The sequence below is a fragment of the Corythoichthys intestinalis genome, chromosome 9 (assembly GCF_030265065.1).
Source record: "Corythoichthys intestinalis isolate RoL2023-P3 chromosome 9, ASM3026506v1, whole genome shotgun sequence".
NCBI classification, from domain to species: Eukaryota; Metazoa; Chordata; class Actinopteri; order Syngnathiformes; family Syngnathidae; genus Corythoichthys; species Corythoichthys intestinalis.
The window spans coordinates 2387341-2405365 of record NC_080403.1 but is presented as its reverse complement, the minus strand read 5'-3'; the positions used below and the strand labels follow the sequence as shown (position 1 = coordinate 2405365).

General features: G+C 41.7%; 1 protein-coding gene across 4 annotated transcripts in view; it reads right to left on the bottom strand.

The window, feature by feature from the left end:
- The window catches only part of pax7a (paired box 7a), a 180406-nt gene that overhangs the window by 43720 nt on the left and 118661 nt on the right, over positions 1 to 18025 (bottom strand). The gene's annotated exons all lie outside the window — the stretch shown is intronic.

Sequence of the window (18025 nt, the reverse complement as noted above, 5' to 3'; positions counted from 1 at the left end):
TTATCCTGTAAGCATTTGTAAATATACTGTCAGTCTGTAACCAGTTCCATTCTGATACTGAGCAAAAGTCAGGTTGCAAATATCTAGCTCTTTGCCTTTACTCATCATGAGATGTGTCTTATTTAATGTCTAAGTGAGAAAACCACTTGTTTATAGGACCATCAATTTGTTCTAACCCAGCTAATTTTGGTTTGCACTGACTGGAGATATAAGTAATTATTACTGGCACATTTCAGGCATATTTCCATGCCAAACTACACAGGCTCTCCATGATGTGTTCAATACCTTTTTCCTGTGTTTTTGCACTTAATTCTATATAATCATTATTTACACAGTCAAATGTTGTGGTCTCTTTTTATGTGTGGATTATCTGAGTTAATACCAATGTCTGGTAGAAGTTTCATTTGAATTGCAGTTTTTGAAATAACTAAGCAGAAAACAGAGATTTAGCTCTCTTCATGTCATATGTAGGATGCAAATTGACATATTTAGCCTTAGAAAAATGTGCATATACCATTACTTCGGTGCCTCGACATACGAACGCATCGACATGTGATGTGAAAATTTGACTCTTCATTTGTTTCGACATATGACGACATGATCGAAATACGACAATTCATGACAGCGTTGCAATTGCATTTTCTTGTGAGAGAAATCAACATGGGTCCCAAGTAGGTTACTGCAGGTGGCAAAAAAAGGAAAAAGGTGACGCTTCCTATTGAAATTAAAATGGAAATCATGGAAAAACATGAGCATGGTGTGCACGTCAGTGAACTGGCTTGACAATACGGTCGGAATGCATCTATGATCTCTACGGTCCTCAAGCAGATGGAAGCCATCCAATTAGCCATTGCATCCAAGGGGACAACTATTCTCTCAAAACGTCATGGCGTTATTTCAGAGGAGATGGAACACCTTTTGCTGATATGGATTAAGGCTAAAGAGACCTCCACCCGCCATCTCCTCTGACCTCCGTTTGCCAGTCTCCATAAGTTAAGGTTGTAGCGTGGAGTCTAAGGCAGTGTGTCAAAATGCGATGCTTTATTGACATTCCAGCAGCAACGTTACACACAAATCAACCAGCATGCACACTGGTAAAAACTAACAACCTCCAGTTTTTTCCTCAACCAAAAATGTTCCTCACCGGAACATCATAACCGTAACTATAGTTCTGTGGGTGAGTTATGTAAATACCACTACAAGGTGACATTAAAAACACTTTTTTTCCCCCAGATTTATTCACTGCTGGCCAAAAGTATTGGCACCCCTGCAATTCTGTCAGATAATGCTCAATTTCTCCTAGAAAATGATTGCAATTACAAATGCTTTAGTAGTAATATCTTCATTTATTTTGCTTGCAATGAAAAACACAAAAGAGAATTTAAAAAAACATTATCATTTTACGCAAGACTCCAAAAATAGGCAGGACAAAAGTATTGGCACTCTCAGCCTAATACTTGGTAGCACAACCTTTAGACAAAATGACTGCAAATAACCGCCTCCGGTATCCATCAATGAGTTTCTTAGAATGCTTTGCTGGAATTTTAGACCATTCTTCTTTGGCCAACTGCTCCAGGTCTCTGAGATTTTCAGATTCATTCATTCATTCTCAGCCATTTTCAGATCTCTTCACAGGTGTTCTATGGGATTCAAGTCTGGACTCATTGCTGGTCACTTTAGAGGTCTCCAGTGCTTTCTCTCAAAAACTATTTTCTAGTGCTTTTTGAAGTGTGTTTTGGGTCATTGTCATGCTAGAAGACACGTGACCTCTGAGGGAGACACAGCTTTCTCACACTGGGCTCTACATTACGTTGCAAAATGTGTTGATAGTCTTCAGACTTCATAATGTCATGCACACGGTCAAGCAGTCCAGTGCCAGAGGAAGCGAAGCAACCCCAAAACATCAGGGAACCTCTGATTTTGGTTCCATGTTTGACTGCGTGGACTGTGTTCTTTGAAGGCCTTATTTTTTCCTGTAAACTCTTTTCCCAAAAAGTCTACTTTGGTCTCATCTGACCAGAGAACATTCTTCCAAAACGTTTTTGGCTTTCTCAGGTAAGTTTTGGCACACTCCAGCCTGGCTTTTTTATGTCTCTGGGTCAGAAGTTGGGTCTTCCTGGGTATCCTATCATAGAGTCCCTTTTCATTCAGACACCGACGGATAGTACGGGTTGAGACTGTTGTACTGCAGTCTCTCGGACTGCAGGACAGCTTGAACTTGTTTGGATGTTAGTCAAGGTTCTTTATTCACAATCCACACATTTTTTCGTTGAAATCTCTCGTCAATTTTTCTTTTACGTCCAAATCTAAGGAGGTTAGCCACAGTGTCATTAGCTTTACACTTATTGATGACACTGCGTAGACACAGGAACATTCAGGTTTTTGGAGATGGTCTTGTAGCCTTGAGATTGCCTATGCTTCCTCACAATTCTGCTTGTCAAGTCCTCAGACAGTTCTTTGGTCTTCTTTCTTTTTCCATGCTCAATGTGGTACACACAAGGACACAGGGCAGAGGTTGAGTCAACTTTAATCCATTTTAATTGGCTGCAAGTATGATTTAGTTATTGCCACCACCTGTTATGCCCCACAGGTAAGTAACAGGTGCTGTTAATTACACAAATTAGAGACGCATCACATGATTTTTCAAAGGGCGCCAATACTTTTGTCCGGCCCATTTTTGGAGTTTGAAATGATAATGATTTGATTTTTTTTTCCATTCACGTTTGTGTTTTTTCATTGCAAGCAAAATAAATGAAGATATTACAACCAAAGTATTTTTAATTGCAATCATTTTCTGGGAGAAATTGAGCATTATCTGACAGAATTGCAGAATTGCCAATACTTTTGGCCAACAGTGTAATTATTATTATTATTACAATTTGCATTCATAATTTATTTGTTTTGCTACGTGTAATTGCTATTTGTAATTGTACCTGCAGTATTTATGAAGGATGTAGCGTAGGTTTTTGTGCTGTGGAACGAATTAATCAAATTATAATGATTTCATATTGGAAAATCTTGATCGACACATGACAATTTCGACTTACAAACCAGGTCCTGGAACAAATTTAATTCGTATGTAGAGGTACCACTGTATTTTACTGTGCATTAACTGCTGATCCTGTTTTCATTCTTTTCTTCTGATATTTGAACATTAAACAGTAAATGTAGTATTAAAAAAAATCCTGATAAGCAATCAATGGGGCCTTGGCGGAAGCATACACTCAAGTAGGCACCATTCTCATTCAACAAGCTGCTATTGCTGGAAGCAGATCGCTAGTACAAGCTGTTACATTTCTGCAAATGGGAGCACCTAGCAGAGTACACACATACACTTGCACTGTTTGTGTAGCGCACTTTAGTGATGTCACAGTCTTCGCAGGTTTCCTCAGAGTTCAAAAGTATTGCAAACACAACAGGCAGCAGTAATAATCTGAGCACAAACAGCATACCCACTGGATATGATTTACAGTCTCTGGATTTTCTTGGCAGCTGCCAACAGCGGGTGTCGTATTTTATTTATTTTTTTCCACAGAAAGCCTCTTACATTTTTTAAAATACTTGCCAAATTAAAACAACATTTGTTTTAATGGGACTTCTAATTAACCACTATGTGCCCCCCTACACATACACCGTTCACGCACCCCCTCTTGCTGAGCGAGCGCCGGTGCTGTGAATGCAGGCGGGCGATGTGCTCATCCCCTTTGATTTGTTGTCAGCGGAGGCTGCCAGCTGACACAGTGCCCGGTGAACGGCTTAATGCCCAAGTTTTAATAGTGTGGGGGACTACAACAATTCCCCCTCCCCGACACTCTCTCTCATTGGTATTCAGGTGCAGGGAGTCTTGTTAGAAGTCAGGCAGAATGAAGCCAGATTGTTCCATATATTCCCCCCCTCCCCCCCTTCTCTCTTCTCTCCAATTTTTGGCAGCGACAAGAGCTCTTAAAATAATTCATCCCATTTTTTTTTAAAGAAACATCTTCGTAGGCTAATGGAGGAGAGAAGCAGCTCAGTTTGGAGTCTCCCCTGCCTTATCTCGCACAGACAGTTGTGGGGAGTCGCTGGTGAGCACGGTGTCAGCGTGCGTTGGTGCGGTGCAGGCGGGCAGGCGGGCAGGCCCCGGGACACGGATCAAAGGGAGGCAGGGGTGAGAGCCGCATACTGCCTCTGATCCTGTGTACGTATGTGTGTATGTGTGTGTGCGAAGACCCTGCCCACTCACACAGCCCAAAGGCCCTCAACATACACACACATATCGCTGTCATTCCAAAACAGTTTTGCGAAACTGGGGGAAAAAAAGTTCTTTTTTGGTAAACTTTTTAAACTTCCTTCATTAAAATGGCAATGAAATCTCACATATCAGCGTTCGACGGTGGGTGATAGGTGCCTGGAGAGTTGAATATCTTTCTCTGGTCATACAGCATCCCCCAAACACTAATTCAATGACTTTCCATTGGAAATGATTTACACTTACCGGAAATAGTCAGCAAAGCTTCCATCTACTCCGCCCTCAATAAGTAAACACATTGCCTTACCTTGGACTTCTGTAGGTACCGCTTTTTTTTTTTTTTTTTTTTCAAAATAAATCAATTCTAAGTTGCACGTAAGTACAAGTCTAAATGACATTGGAGGGAATTTTATTTCATCAGAGACCAAGAACAAATATTATCGATTAGAGTAATAACAATAAAATGGAGAACAACTTGCTTAAAGTAACACAAGCTTTTTGGTTTTTGGTCGTTTTTAGCGACGCCGGTAGAAAAAAGCGTAAGGGTTTTGCCTTAAGGAAGACCGCGTGTCCCATGAGGACCAGCGCACACCTGCACAGTGTCGTAAAATCACGATCTACCGGTCGCCTGCAGATGGATTAAACGACATTCCTGTTTCCAGTGGCTGTGTGAAGGTTGAATAGTGATAAGGTAATGAATCCAGTTGTGGCTAAACGATAGCATATGACGGATAGCAACCGTGTGGCTTAGTGTGGCTAAACCTCCCACCCGAACTCGTCAGCACTGACGAGTTTGGGGGGGGGGGGGTCACGCCAGCGAGTGAACGCCAGGCCAATGTTTATTCTTGAGTATGCTTTTATCCCTGGAGGCCTCCCTTTTTTTCCCTCCTTGGAAAAAACTTTTAGTCTCTTTTGTTGCTCTGCCATCTTTGTAGAATTCGCGGGAAAGTGTTCGCACCAACTTGTCTTTATAATGAAAGTTGGAAGTGATGCATGTCATAAAGCAGCCAGCAAGTTTGTAGTTTTTTTGTCTGGAAGGGTTCCCCCCACCCTCTTCAAAGTTAATTACTGCCGGTGAAAGCGATACAGACCCCCTCAAGCGATGTCATTCAACTAATTGTCAGTCGACATAACATCACAAATGTTATGAAAATATTTTATTAAGGTTGAAAAGGTCCCTAGTGTTGCTTTAATAGGGGTCTGTTAAAGTAATAAATTAAAAGTCAAAATATATTCTGGTAACTATAGCATAAACCAGTGCTTCTGAACTATTTTCCGTTACACCGCTACAGGAAGAAGTAAATGCCCCCCCCCCCCCCCCCACACACACACACAACTTTCTGTAAATAGTATCATTTGTCTATAAAATTATTATAAGCACACCTCTGCATAACATTAGTTTGTAACAGAAAAGACTTAGAGGACATCAGTTTGCCTAATTTAAAAAAAAACATTCAATGCACATTTTTTGACTGTTTGATGTGAAAATTAAAATTGAATAAAATCAATAAATGATAATGAATTCAAATTGATTATCAACATTAACTCAAAGCGCAGTATGACCAACAAAAAATTATAATACAAAAAGGAGTGTCAATGGACAGTTTTGCAGCACTTGTCGTCCAGCGAGATCAAGACAATGTCTAATGCTGCAGGCAGTATCAGCTCCTCGGCTATGGTATGGGGTTTTTTTTTTGCACTAAACATTTTGGTATGCCACCTTGTATGATGCTAACAGTGCTCGCAAGTTTACTAATGTAGCACTCACATTAGCAGGATCGCTACAAACGACACCTCATACAAACCACGTCCCCTCCAAACCACGCCTGCTGTTGGTACGGTGGCACGAAGAATTGGTTTACTCTGTGAAGTTCAAAGGCTTTTTGGGACAATAGGCTTTAGCCCAATTAAACAAAGAATTATATACAAGACTCTCTTCATCACCTTCATGTCTTGGCCCCAACCTATATATCAGTACTTCTCAAATTGTGGGGCGCGCCTCCCCGGGGTGGCCCATATGACCTCTTGCACACCCACTCAGTGGGTGGCAGTGACGCTCTCATTTTCAGAGTGTGCGCAGTATTTTTTAACCAAACAAGAGCACACAACAAAGAGCACTGGATATGAAGAGCTAGACGAGGGTATATGATGAAGCATATGCAACTTTAGGCTTTTGGCTTTGACTTTTAATACAGTAGGAGACGAGGAAAGACCAGTCTGTTTACTGTGTCTAAAAATAATAGCAGCAGACAGTGGGAAGCCAAATCAATTAAGACGTCACTTAAAGACATTAGACCCAAATCACAGTGATAAGCCACTTGATTGTTTTTCAGCAAAAACGTGCCAAATATTGCCAACAATCGTCCGTCTTTGTCATTGTTTCATCAGTAAACCAGCGAGGACTTTTAGAATGTTTGGTGCAAAATATCCCCACACCATAGCAAAGGAGCTGATGCTGCCTGCAGCAAGAATAAAAAGTGTCCCTCTGTCCAATGACACTGTCGTTTTTTTTCTATTTTTGTTTTTTCGGTCAAATTGTTTGGGATATTGTCTTCGTGAGTTAATGTTGCCAATCAATTTGAATTTATTATTATTGATTGATTTTACTGAAAATAATAACAGAAAATAACTGAGAAGCACTGTGTTACAGTACAACGGCGTTATTTTTTTAAGCAGTAAGTAGCATATTTGCATTGTCATGACCGTTACTTAGGATGTACTTACTACAATTTTTTTAAAACCCTAATTCTTTCTCAAAAAAATTGCGTGCACATGCATCTGCAAGTGCGACGTGGGAAAAAAAAACAAGATTTAGCCAGGTTTATAAATATTAGAGCGGTTATTACACATGTTCATTTTGATTTTTCTTTTATACAAGTTTGAAAAAAAGTTCCCTTAACACCTTATTGTTCAAATTTCCAGATTTTATGACAACTGATTCATGTTGCAGGCCATTAAGGGTTAATGATAGCTTTCTCCTTATTGTGCAGTAGGCTAAACATACAGTTTGAGATTCGCAATGGTTAATGGTAAGTTTACGTTGGTGTTTTCTTAACAGACTACTATAACTGATCCAAATAAATACCAAATGTTCTAAAATACTATATATAGTGTTTATTCTTCAATCAATTAATACAAACATATTTTATGATAGAATGTATAATGTAATAATGTGTAAAACTGTTGTGGAATTCAAAGATCAGACTGACGCTTTTATAGAGCTCACACAGGCATTTTCTAATGATGACCTGACATTTTGGGTCAAAACGGTCAAACTGACCGATCCGCCTCATTAAAAGGCTCATAATTCACACATTGGGTAACTTATAGCCCATGTGCATAAAATCACGGAACTATGCTCATTCGCAATGAAACACAATTTCAAAATTGTCATATATGCATGTGTGATACATCATTGGAAAGCTTAAAATCTCAATTCTCTGGGGAAGGAAAATTTTTGAACAGGAAGGCATTAAAAAAAAAAAACATTTAAACAGCAAAACCCTAACTGGAGGTAAGAGCCAGGAGAGCGGAATTACAGACGCCATGACTTTAACGAGATATTATCGCGTACTTACCTTGTTTCGATCCAAAAACTCCATGGAGCATGTATCATTGAGTGTCAAGACACAACTATGAATGGCCCCCGCCAGATTTTGGGGGGAATTTATGGGTAAAACATGGTACTATTACAAGGGTCACGATGCAGAAATCGCAGACATCAAGGAGTGGTCGAGATTTTCTTTTTCATATATTTACCCTTTTAAACTTTTTTTTTTTTTTTTTTTTTTTTCTTTGTTTGGATCGATTATTAATCATCTAACATATCAGAGAAAATGTGACAGTAACAAAAAAAATAAAATTAAGCGATAGTTATGAGGTAGACATCTGTGACTTTTTTACAGACACCATTTTTTCATTGTGATGTCATTTGTTTAAAAGTTTGAAATATGCGAGTGAAAAAAATTTTTGGTTTTTTTTTTCAAACAAAATGTTAGATATCAATTAATGATTCTAAGCTAAAAATAAAAGACATTTTGAATAATAAATACAGTATAATTAATTACCTTCGTTTCATGGCTGGGTTGAAACAAAAGCGGTTGCGTGACGTCTGTAAACGGGGGTTTCCAGGGTAAAATGGACAAATTAAAAAAGTAGTTTGGGGGCTTCATGCGCCATGAATCTGCTATTGCAGCATGTAGACATATTGTTCTATCAAACACAACAGTTCTTTTGGCTTAAAATACAGCAGTTTATTTCAAAGAAGGGTGCAAGAGCAGAAACTGCTTTTTCAGTGTTGTCTGTGTTTTCCGCCATAGACAAAGGCAAGACTAAACTTGGTTTGAGTGTGTTTGTGTGTATGCGTGTCACCTGCTGTGCCACCAAATAAACAACACGAGCAACAAGGAAAACACTTCTGGTGTCATTGCTGTTGCCCAGCCATGCACAGCTAACCCATCGCCACCCCTCAAGCAGCCACACACGCATCACCGAAATGAAAATGGCGAGCCCTTTCACTTTTTTTCGGGGTATAGCTTTTCCCCTGGCTGTAATGAAAGGGAAAAACGTGTGCTTTTGGGATAGGTTACGGGATTGGAATGGACATGGGGCTCCTGTCAGGCCTTGCAGAACGCTGCAGGATTCCATTAGGGACTTGGCGGCACGCCACCGCAGTCCATTTGCTGGGAAGCAGAGAATTTTTATTCCGCAGCAAAGGGCCATATAGCTCACACTTTGCAACGCACAAGCGTATCTCCTGCAAACAGACAGAACAATACTAAATGCTTATTTCCATTCTAATGAATTGCTCTTCATGTGTGTTTTCCCCGTCAAGCGCTGTAAATCATGACGAGTGAACTCAAGTTGAAATGAATGAAAATATGTTTAATTGCAAGCCGGCTGAACTAACCGGTGGTGTATTTGCACATTTGTCTGCATGCTCGGCTGGATGCAGTTAACTACCGGCGTGAACTTTGATTCCTCTGCCAGTGGGAACGTTTCGTTTCCCTGCTGAGAGACTGATGGGACCGCCGCACAGTCTTGCACACAAGCGTGGCATGACGTATCAAAACATCCACCCCAAGAAAATCTCAAGAATCCACAGAAATGAAACAAGAAGGAAGCCTGGTAGTGTGCAGACCTCTGCCAAAAAAATCCCCAATTTGAATCAATTTTACTAGAATATCCTGCATATGACTGAGGTTCTGGTTGGTTTAAAGAAAACACCTTGTCAATCAACAGCTAAAAAACATTAGGTTTGTTTCTAAAGTTGTTTGTGCTTGTTTAATTAAAAGAAAATTCCATGTATTACAATTTTTGAAACCAAATGTTTTTTGTTAATTTTCCAGAAGTACAGTAATGGCGATGTGTCTTGTCAACAGTGAACTCAAAATTTTATGTACATTTTGAAAATGTGAGAAGGATAATTGTTTTAATAATACAAAGTCAGGAGTGCTCATTGTTTTTTGTACCAAGCATAGACTTCATAATATATTGACGGGACTAGGGGGGTGCGTAACCGAATAACAGGGGGCCTATCTCCGTCAAATCTGACTGAGTGGAAACACAAAGAGCTTTTTACGTTGAAAATTCTAGTGAATAAATACTTAAATTCCTGAATTCTTTATAGATATGGACGTAAAACAGTCTTGATTCTTGGTTAAAACCAAAAGAAAAATGGGCAGTTAACATTTATTTTACGTAAATATGTCGAATGTGCTGCTAGACTTTAAGCCACTGTGGCGCCGCCTTATCACCACAAAGAGCTTTTTACATTGAATATTCTTGTGAATAAATGCGTAAATCCCTGAGTTCTTCATAGATATGGACGTGAAACAGTCTCGATTGTTTTTTAAAAGAGCAAAGAACAGGGCAGTTAGCATTTATGTTACGTAAATATGTTGAATGTGCTGTTAGTCATTAAGCCACTGTGGTGTCGCCTTATCACCAAAAAGAGCTTTTTACGTTGAAAATTCTTGTGAATAAATCCCTGAATTCTTTATAGATATGAACGTAAAACAGTCTCGATTTTTGGTTAAAAGCAAAAACCGGGCAGGTAGCATTTATTTTACGTAAATATTGCGAAGTATAATGCCAATGCTGTAGTGGCTAATTTCTCCCATTGATTTTTTTCACATCGTTTCAGAATGCATGCATGGTACTAATAATATAATTATTACTTTGAATCTGCAAACAAATCACTCCTGAGACAATTCTTCCTGTTTGTGGTACAGCTTTCGTACTTTTTCAACCTAAATCCGGCGTTGGATCGCTCCATGTGTTGAATAACCGCTACTGACCGCGAATATCTGAACTGGAGTGTGGGACGACGGCCCCCTACTTGAAGGCATGGCGCAGTGTCTGTGCAATGTGTCCCGTCAATATCATTATGAAGTGTATGCTCCAAGATTTACTGTACTATTCAGGGAGACAACCTCATGCGATCTACCTACCCTGGCAAAAAAATAAATTAAAATAATTATTAAAATAAAATAAAATGATTTTAATGACTTGAAGGTGTGTTTTTGCAGTAAATTATGTTGGGTGAGCATTATATGAAGTTATGCTGCTCACACAATATAATTAGCTGTGTGCAGTGATATTTTAAATGTACATAGATACATGATTATAATGTTTGACTGTGGCGCAGTTGGTAGCTAGAGTTGTCCTGGGACCTACGGGTAAGCGGTTCGATTCAAGGCTTTGACTGCACACTGTCCCAGTGCCCTTGGGCAAGGCACTGAATCTTAACTGGCCCCCAATGGTTTGTAAAGGGTAAAAGTGTCCTAATGTAAAGAGCTTTGGGTAGTGTAAGTACTCTCCGTTTACAATTTTGTGGATTAAAAATATATATATTTCTTAAATATAGTTAATTATGTATAATATATATAACAATAATAATTATTATTATGTATAACATCATTAACATTCTTTCTATGAAGCGGATCCACGGATAGAAAGACTTTTAATTCTTAAAAGATAAATGTAAGTACAAGTTATAGTAATTTTATCTTAAAACCCCTCTATATGTTTTCGTTTTAATAAAATTTGTAAAATTTTCAATCAAAAAAAAGAAGCTAATAGCTCGCCAGTGTTGACTTTAAAACGTACGAGACCTCTGATAGTTTGTATATTGTGTCTAAATATTGCCATCTAGTGTATTTGTTGAGCTAAACGAAATGCTTGAATAGAGTTTGACCAAAGTCTGGGTCTATTATTTTGCATAGCTATTTTGATTGGGAATGCCAGTTTTCTTTGCATTGAGCGCTTTTCTTTTTGTGAACATTTTTTTTTTTTTTTTTTTTTTTTGAGAGATAGGATTATTATTTTTGTTGTGCTTTCAGTAAATCATACTGTAGCGACTTAACTGTTCCGCCCAAATGCATGATGGTGCATGATGATTAGCTCTCAATATATATAAAACGGCGCCATTGTAGTCGGTTTGCGGCAATGCATGAATGGGTCGTTCCGCGCATGCGTTAAACGCGTTAAATTTTATAACGTGCTTAATTTAAAAAATTAATTACCGCCCGTTAACGTGATAAATTTGACAGCCATATATATATATATATACTGTATACATATACACATAAATATATCACTTTATTTTTTGATGCCGCGAGCTACCCACACTAGCGTTGCGATCGACATAATGCACTAAGTAATTGCTCTATCTCTAACAAGCACAAACTTATATTCATTGTTTGCTCACAAATTTACCAGTACTTGGCTTATTAAAACAAAATATGGGCTTCATTTTTGCCAGTTGTAAACTCCATAAAGCAAGAATTTGACATTTGCTTTCAAAAATACATGCAAAGGTACCATCAATCATCAGAGAGCTAACTAGCTAAGAGAATAGCAAACAAACTAATTGACTAGCCAACTAGCTAACTGAGTAGCAAACAAACTAATTGAATTTTTTGTTGTTAATGAACTACAGTAGCAGTATCAACATGATAGCATTTGACATTGCATCAGTAATCAAATGGATTTTATGACAGGACATAATATGACAGGATATATATATATATATATATATATATATATATATATATATATATATATATATATATATATATATATATATATACTTTTATTTATTTATTTTTTTTTTTTTATAGCGTGTCCTATAATACGCTGTAAATAGCGTGTCCTATAATACGCTGTAAATAAAGTACCGTATTATACACTATTTTATACGCTATATATATATATATATATATATATATATATATATATATATATATATATATACATACACACACACATATATATATATATATACATACATATGTATATATGTATATATATTAATATGTGTGTGTGTGTGTGTGTGTGTGTGTGTGTGTGTGTGTGTGTGTGTGTGTGTGTGTGTGTGTGTGTGTGTGTGTGTGTGTGTGTGTGTGTGTTTGTCTTTGCTACATTGTGGGGACCAACACCTGACAGCCCAGTCATAGTGTGGGGACCAAAAAACTTGTGGGGACCAAAACCCTGGACCCCACAATTTTTATCATTGATATAGTGATAAAATGACTAGATAGACGTTCTGTCAAAATTTCAGCGCTTTACCCACAATACACGAAAACCAACTTTTTTGTGTGAAGTGTGTGTGCTCAGTGCTGCCCCTGTAGACAGAACATGGTACTGCATCTACACACAGTTACGCACACTTTCACACACTTGTCTTGTTTTTATGCCATTGTGTGGACATACACAGAACAAACTTGTCTTGTTTTTATGTCATTGTGGGCACACACAGATCACCCAGTTTTTGATCTGTTGTGGGGACACATTGCGCAACTACAATAATACAAAAATCCCTCTCAGGTAAAAGCTTTAATATATACAACACTTTGAGTTATATAAATTATGTGTATTAAAACTTATACATTCATTCACAAGACACCTTCGCGTTTTTTAACAAACTTTTGCGGATCTTTCCCAACAGATGAAAGCGTAAAATGATCCAATTTTTCAAGCCATGGGTGAAAGGTGTAGGTGGTTCATTACCATTTTATGCTTATGAATACACGAGATGATATCTCGAAAATGTTTCATGCACATCTCAACGTTTATTCAAATAACTAGTCAGTTTTACCATGTTTGGAGTTTACCTTTAATTCTGAATGAAAACTGATCCTTTTTGGAAACTGAGAGCGTAAACAATCGGAAAAACGATGTTTCCTTTATCCTAAATTTGCTAACCATCTAGGATTTTAGAAGTTTTAGGAAGTTTGAAATTCTCAAATTCTGTTCAGTGACGGACTTTAAGCAGAAGCACTTATTTGGATTTTGTTGTTTTTCAATGTCTTAAATTAAAATGTTCAATCTAAACTCACTGAAGCACTTCATTACGACAAGCAATTTCTACAAAGTATGGCATCAAATGCGATGCAATGAAAAATATGGGTCCTAGATTTTGTGCTGGTGCATCCAAAAAAAAAGTTAGGCTCACCAATGCAAGCAATGCAAAACGTGTGGAGCCCTGCCTCACAAAACATTCAGATTTTCCAGACTGGCATCTTTTCCTACCACTGGAGCCAACTCATAATGTGATCAGTTGACAGCTCCACCTCTCTCTTCACCCGAGCGTCCATGACATTCAGCCGCAGGCCTAATGACACGACTACAAAGTCATTAATTGAGCTGCGGCCTAAGGTGTCCAGGTGCCAAATGGACATATGGACTTCTTTATGCTTAGACATTGTATAAATATTGATATGCAATGAGCGCAGATTTCCAGGCATTAAAAACCACTCAGGAGCTGATCTGGGGGTGTTTGGGGTTACTCTCAATCATGCCCCTCCGGGTCTTGCTGTCATTCAGGTGAGGTCAGGTGTGGGGACACGTGCAAGGAAGACGCTTCGCTGCGTACACCCTCGCGCTCCACTCAGCGGCTGATCTCCTAGCGTAGGTCCGGGCGCCTTCCCGGCCCGGTACCCTTACATTCGCAAGATTCTCTTCCAGCTACTACACAGCACCCTCTGTTCCAGAGTACAGAGCCGGGATGAGAACAAGGTGCAGTGGAATGCTGCGGAGCTCCAAAAGTCTCCACAAAGCGTCTCTACTCACTGACTCCAACGCCTTCCTGAAATCGACATAGGCAGCTAATACTTCCTTCTCATATTCAAGAAGTCGCTCTGAAAAAACGCGAAGTGCTAGGATGCGGTCGACAGTGGACTTCTTTGGTGTGAGCCCAGACTATTCAGGACGCTGGTGATCAAGTAGCTGCTGACGTATCCTGTTCAGAAGTACATGTGTGAAGGCTTTGCCGGGCACTGAGAGGCGGGTGACCCTGTGGTGGTTGCTGGACTCTCGAATGTCACCCGAGCTCCAAACGGAGCAGATGAGTGCCTGCAACTCCCGCAGGGCGGCGTCGGCCCAGCTTTAAGCGTCTATCCGTAGACACCGCAGTTGCCTGGTGCACTCCCATCCCCCAACTGGCCAACAGCCTTTCGGACATCCTCAAGGGTTGGCACAACAATGTTGACCAGTGGGTCAGGCGTCAGGCATGCAATGCCCTTGGCGGGGAGCTCTCAGCTGGGAGGCTCGGCCCCACGCAGCTCCTCAAAGTACTAAACCCAGCGCCACGGGGCGTCCTCTTCCGACAGGACTGTGCCATCAGCAGCTAGAACCACCGTGCAGCTTGGACGGGAGGCAGAGGAACGCAGCTCGTGGATGACTTAGAAAACCAGACGAGCGTCGCCGGAATGTGTGTCCTCCTGCTCCCCATGAACTGTGCAGATGGGCTTTCTCCTCAGCTGCCTGTAGGGCTCGGAATTGCGGTCAAGTCTTGCCTTGCGGCTCTCGTCGATGATGTTTAACGTCGCTTCCGAAAGCCCACTCCGATGGCCCCGGGCAACTTTGGGATGCTGTCACTAGCTGTCGCCCGGACACAGTCCCTGAAGCCAGTCCACATATCCTGCGCCTCCCCCACAACGCCCAGTCGCCCAAGCCATTCTGTCAGGTTTTTGGAGTGCGCGTCTGCCACCCGGGGGTCCCGCAGGCTTCCGACATCCAGCCGAATTTGGCTGGCCGTCGCGCAATGCGGCATGCCCCTAGCTGTAGCTTCAGTGTCGCTACCAGCAACTGATGGTCAGTGCTGAAGAACTGGCCACTCTGGAAGACACGACAGTTCCGTCCACGAGTACATGATCGAGCTCCTTCGCAGTTCGGCCAGTATTAGAATACCAGGTCCGTAAATTCGGCCTCGTGAACCACGACCCTCCAACCCGAAGACCGCGACTTACTGCAAAGTCGAGCAGCCTCTCGGAGTTGTCGTCACAGATTCCCTTGGGGACACGTTCCAGAGCTGTGAGGACCGAGACATGACTCCTAGCAGTCCCATGACGTACGAGTGACAGTGTTGAAGTCGCCAAGCATGATCCTTGTGTCTCTCTTTGGAACAGCATCCATCGCCGATTCAAGCTCAGTGTAGAAGGCTCCCTTCTTTGGAAGCTCACTTTCCCTGGTTGGAGCGTACACTGCAACAAACGACATAACGCCCACCGAGTGAGCGGGTCGCACCCTCATGGTACGCTCTGAGACCAGCATGACCTCCCTGACCTGCGAAGCCCCCCTGTTGGCCACCACAATGGCCAAACCCTCGGTGCGCCGACCTTCGGCTCGACCCGACCAGTCATAGGTGTAACCACCTACCTTGATCTGGCCACTGCCTGGTCGATGAAGGCGACTACAGCGATGCCCAACCTGGCAAGCTCAAAAGACAAGGCAGACACGCTGGCATCATCTTGGAGTGAGAGCTTGTTCCAGGCGTCCATCCAGCGTCCACCCGTACCGAACGCCTCAGAATCAGCCGAGAGCGTCGAGGTCCAGTGGATGACTCCTCAGCGCCACTGCGACGCGAGGCGTGCCCTCACCAACCTGGTTACTGGCCCCCTCATCAGCCGGCGGGGGTCCGAAAGGCTTTGCGGCGAGAATTTAATAGGGTGGGGGTGCAAACCCCACTCCCCGAGGCTCCGGTGGCAGGGCCCGCCACAGCCCTTCCAGCCCGATTGGACCGCCAGTCTAAAACTAGGTCTCCTTTACTAGTGAGAAAACAAAAGATGTGGGTGCGAATTGCAGGTGGATCTACTGTAGCTGGCCTTGGGATGACCGACAAACTAGCAGAGGAAACAGTATGGTATGGGATGCTGAAGCTGCTGTCCCTGTGACCCGACCTCAAAGAAGACCGATGGATGGCTGATATGATTTGTATTTAACACCATGGTGTTATAATGGTGTTATATATATATACATATATATTTGATTGAGTGAGTTAGCAGCCAATGGTTGCCCTGCCTGTCAAAATTGATTGGACATCTGCTGCTGTTAATGGCACAGAAACATGATCGTTTGCTTCTCACCCTTACAGTTAAAAATAATAATTTATTTTTCTTATCAATGGCAGCCACAGAGTTCAGTCCAATTTCTGGGGCTAATTGCCAAATGAGTTGTTGTATTTATTTGAAATACAGTGAAGATGAATGGGAAAGTGGCTGTTTTCCCCCAAAACATTCAGATAAACACTATATGTTTTCATACCCTCCACAAAAGTCTGCCTACCTTGCCAAGTCAACCAGAATAACCACGTGGAGAAAGAATAGAACTGCTTTTGAAAAAAAATCTTAAAGTAATCTTAATCGGGCAGTATGTTATGTATGTATACTATGTTGACGGGAAAAAACACATCATCTATCTATCTATCTATCTATCTATCTATCTATCTATCTATCTATCTATCTATCTATCTATCTATCTATCTATCTATCTATCTATCTATCTATCTATCTATCTATCTATCTATCTATCTATCTATCTATCTATCTATCTATCTATCTATCTATCTATCTATCTATCTATCGTAGCGGTAAGACGTTGGATGGAGTCTTATTTCATGTGTTTCTTGTAACTCGCTAGGAACTCTGCTGCTCTCTGTGAACTCTGAACTCAGCCGGAACGCGCGCGGCTCTAAAGTGTCTGTCACGTGACTGTGACGTAGCCGGTAACGCGCTCGGCCAAATGGACACACAAGTACGATGGGTGAATAATGTCAAACAACAAAGGGTCACCCCACAGGTCCCCCCAGAATTCACCCACACAGGACGCCAGGCGCAACCCAAATCAAAAGAACGGAATGCATGAGTTGCTCTGCCGGGGCGTCAGTGGAAAACGACCGAACAGACGGTCAGGCGGCCGTCCAGGACGCCGGATGCGGGAAGTCTGAGCAGAACAGTCTGGAGGACGTCCAGGATGCCAGGCGGCGGGCGACCAAAAGCGACGACCAGGATGCAAGGCGGTGGACGACCGAGCAGGACGATCGGGCGCCCGTCCAGGACGAGGAGCGCGTCGCGCAGCTCCGCCCAGGCGAGGCCGGAGAAGCGGACGCCAAGAGAGGCGGCACGCGTTGCTCAGCTGCGGTCGAGGAAGAGGTCGAGACGTGCGACGTCTCGGCGGAAAGACTATGAAGTGCTGTGCTCTGACCGCCGTCGAGTACCCGAGCGCGGCTACCACGTGGTAGAAGCGGATGGTGTCGTTGGAAATACCACGGAGGACGAACTGCTCCTCCGCGAACGCGAACAACGCGGCCGCAGAAGACTCATTAAACGTCGCCAGCTCGAAAAAGCTAGCGTCCGCCATTGCTTAAAGTGTTCAAAAATGCCTCTGAGACTTCAGCGAGGCTCGTCGGGGTCACCAGGGTAAGCGGTAAGACGTTGGATGGAGTCTTATTTGCCGTGCTCGGCGGCTCATGTGTCTCTTGTAACTCGCTAGGAACTCTGCTGCTTTCTGTGAACT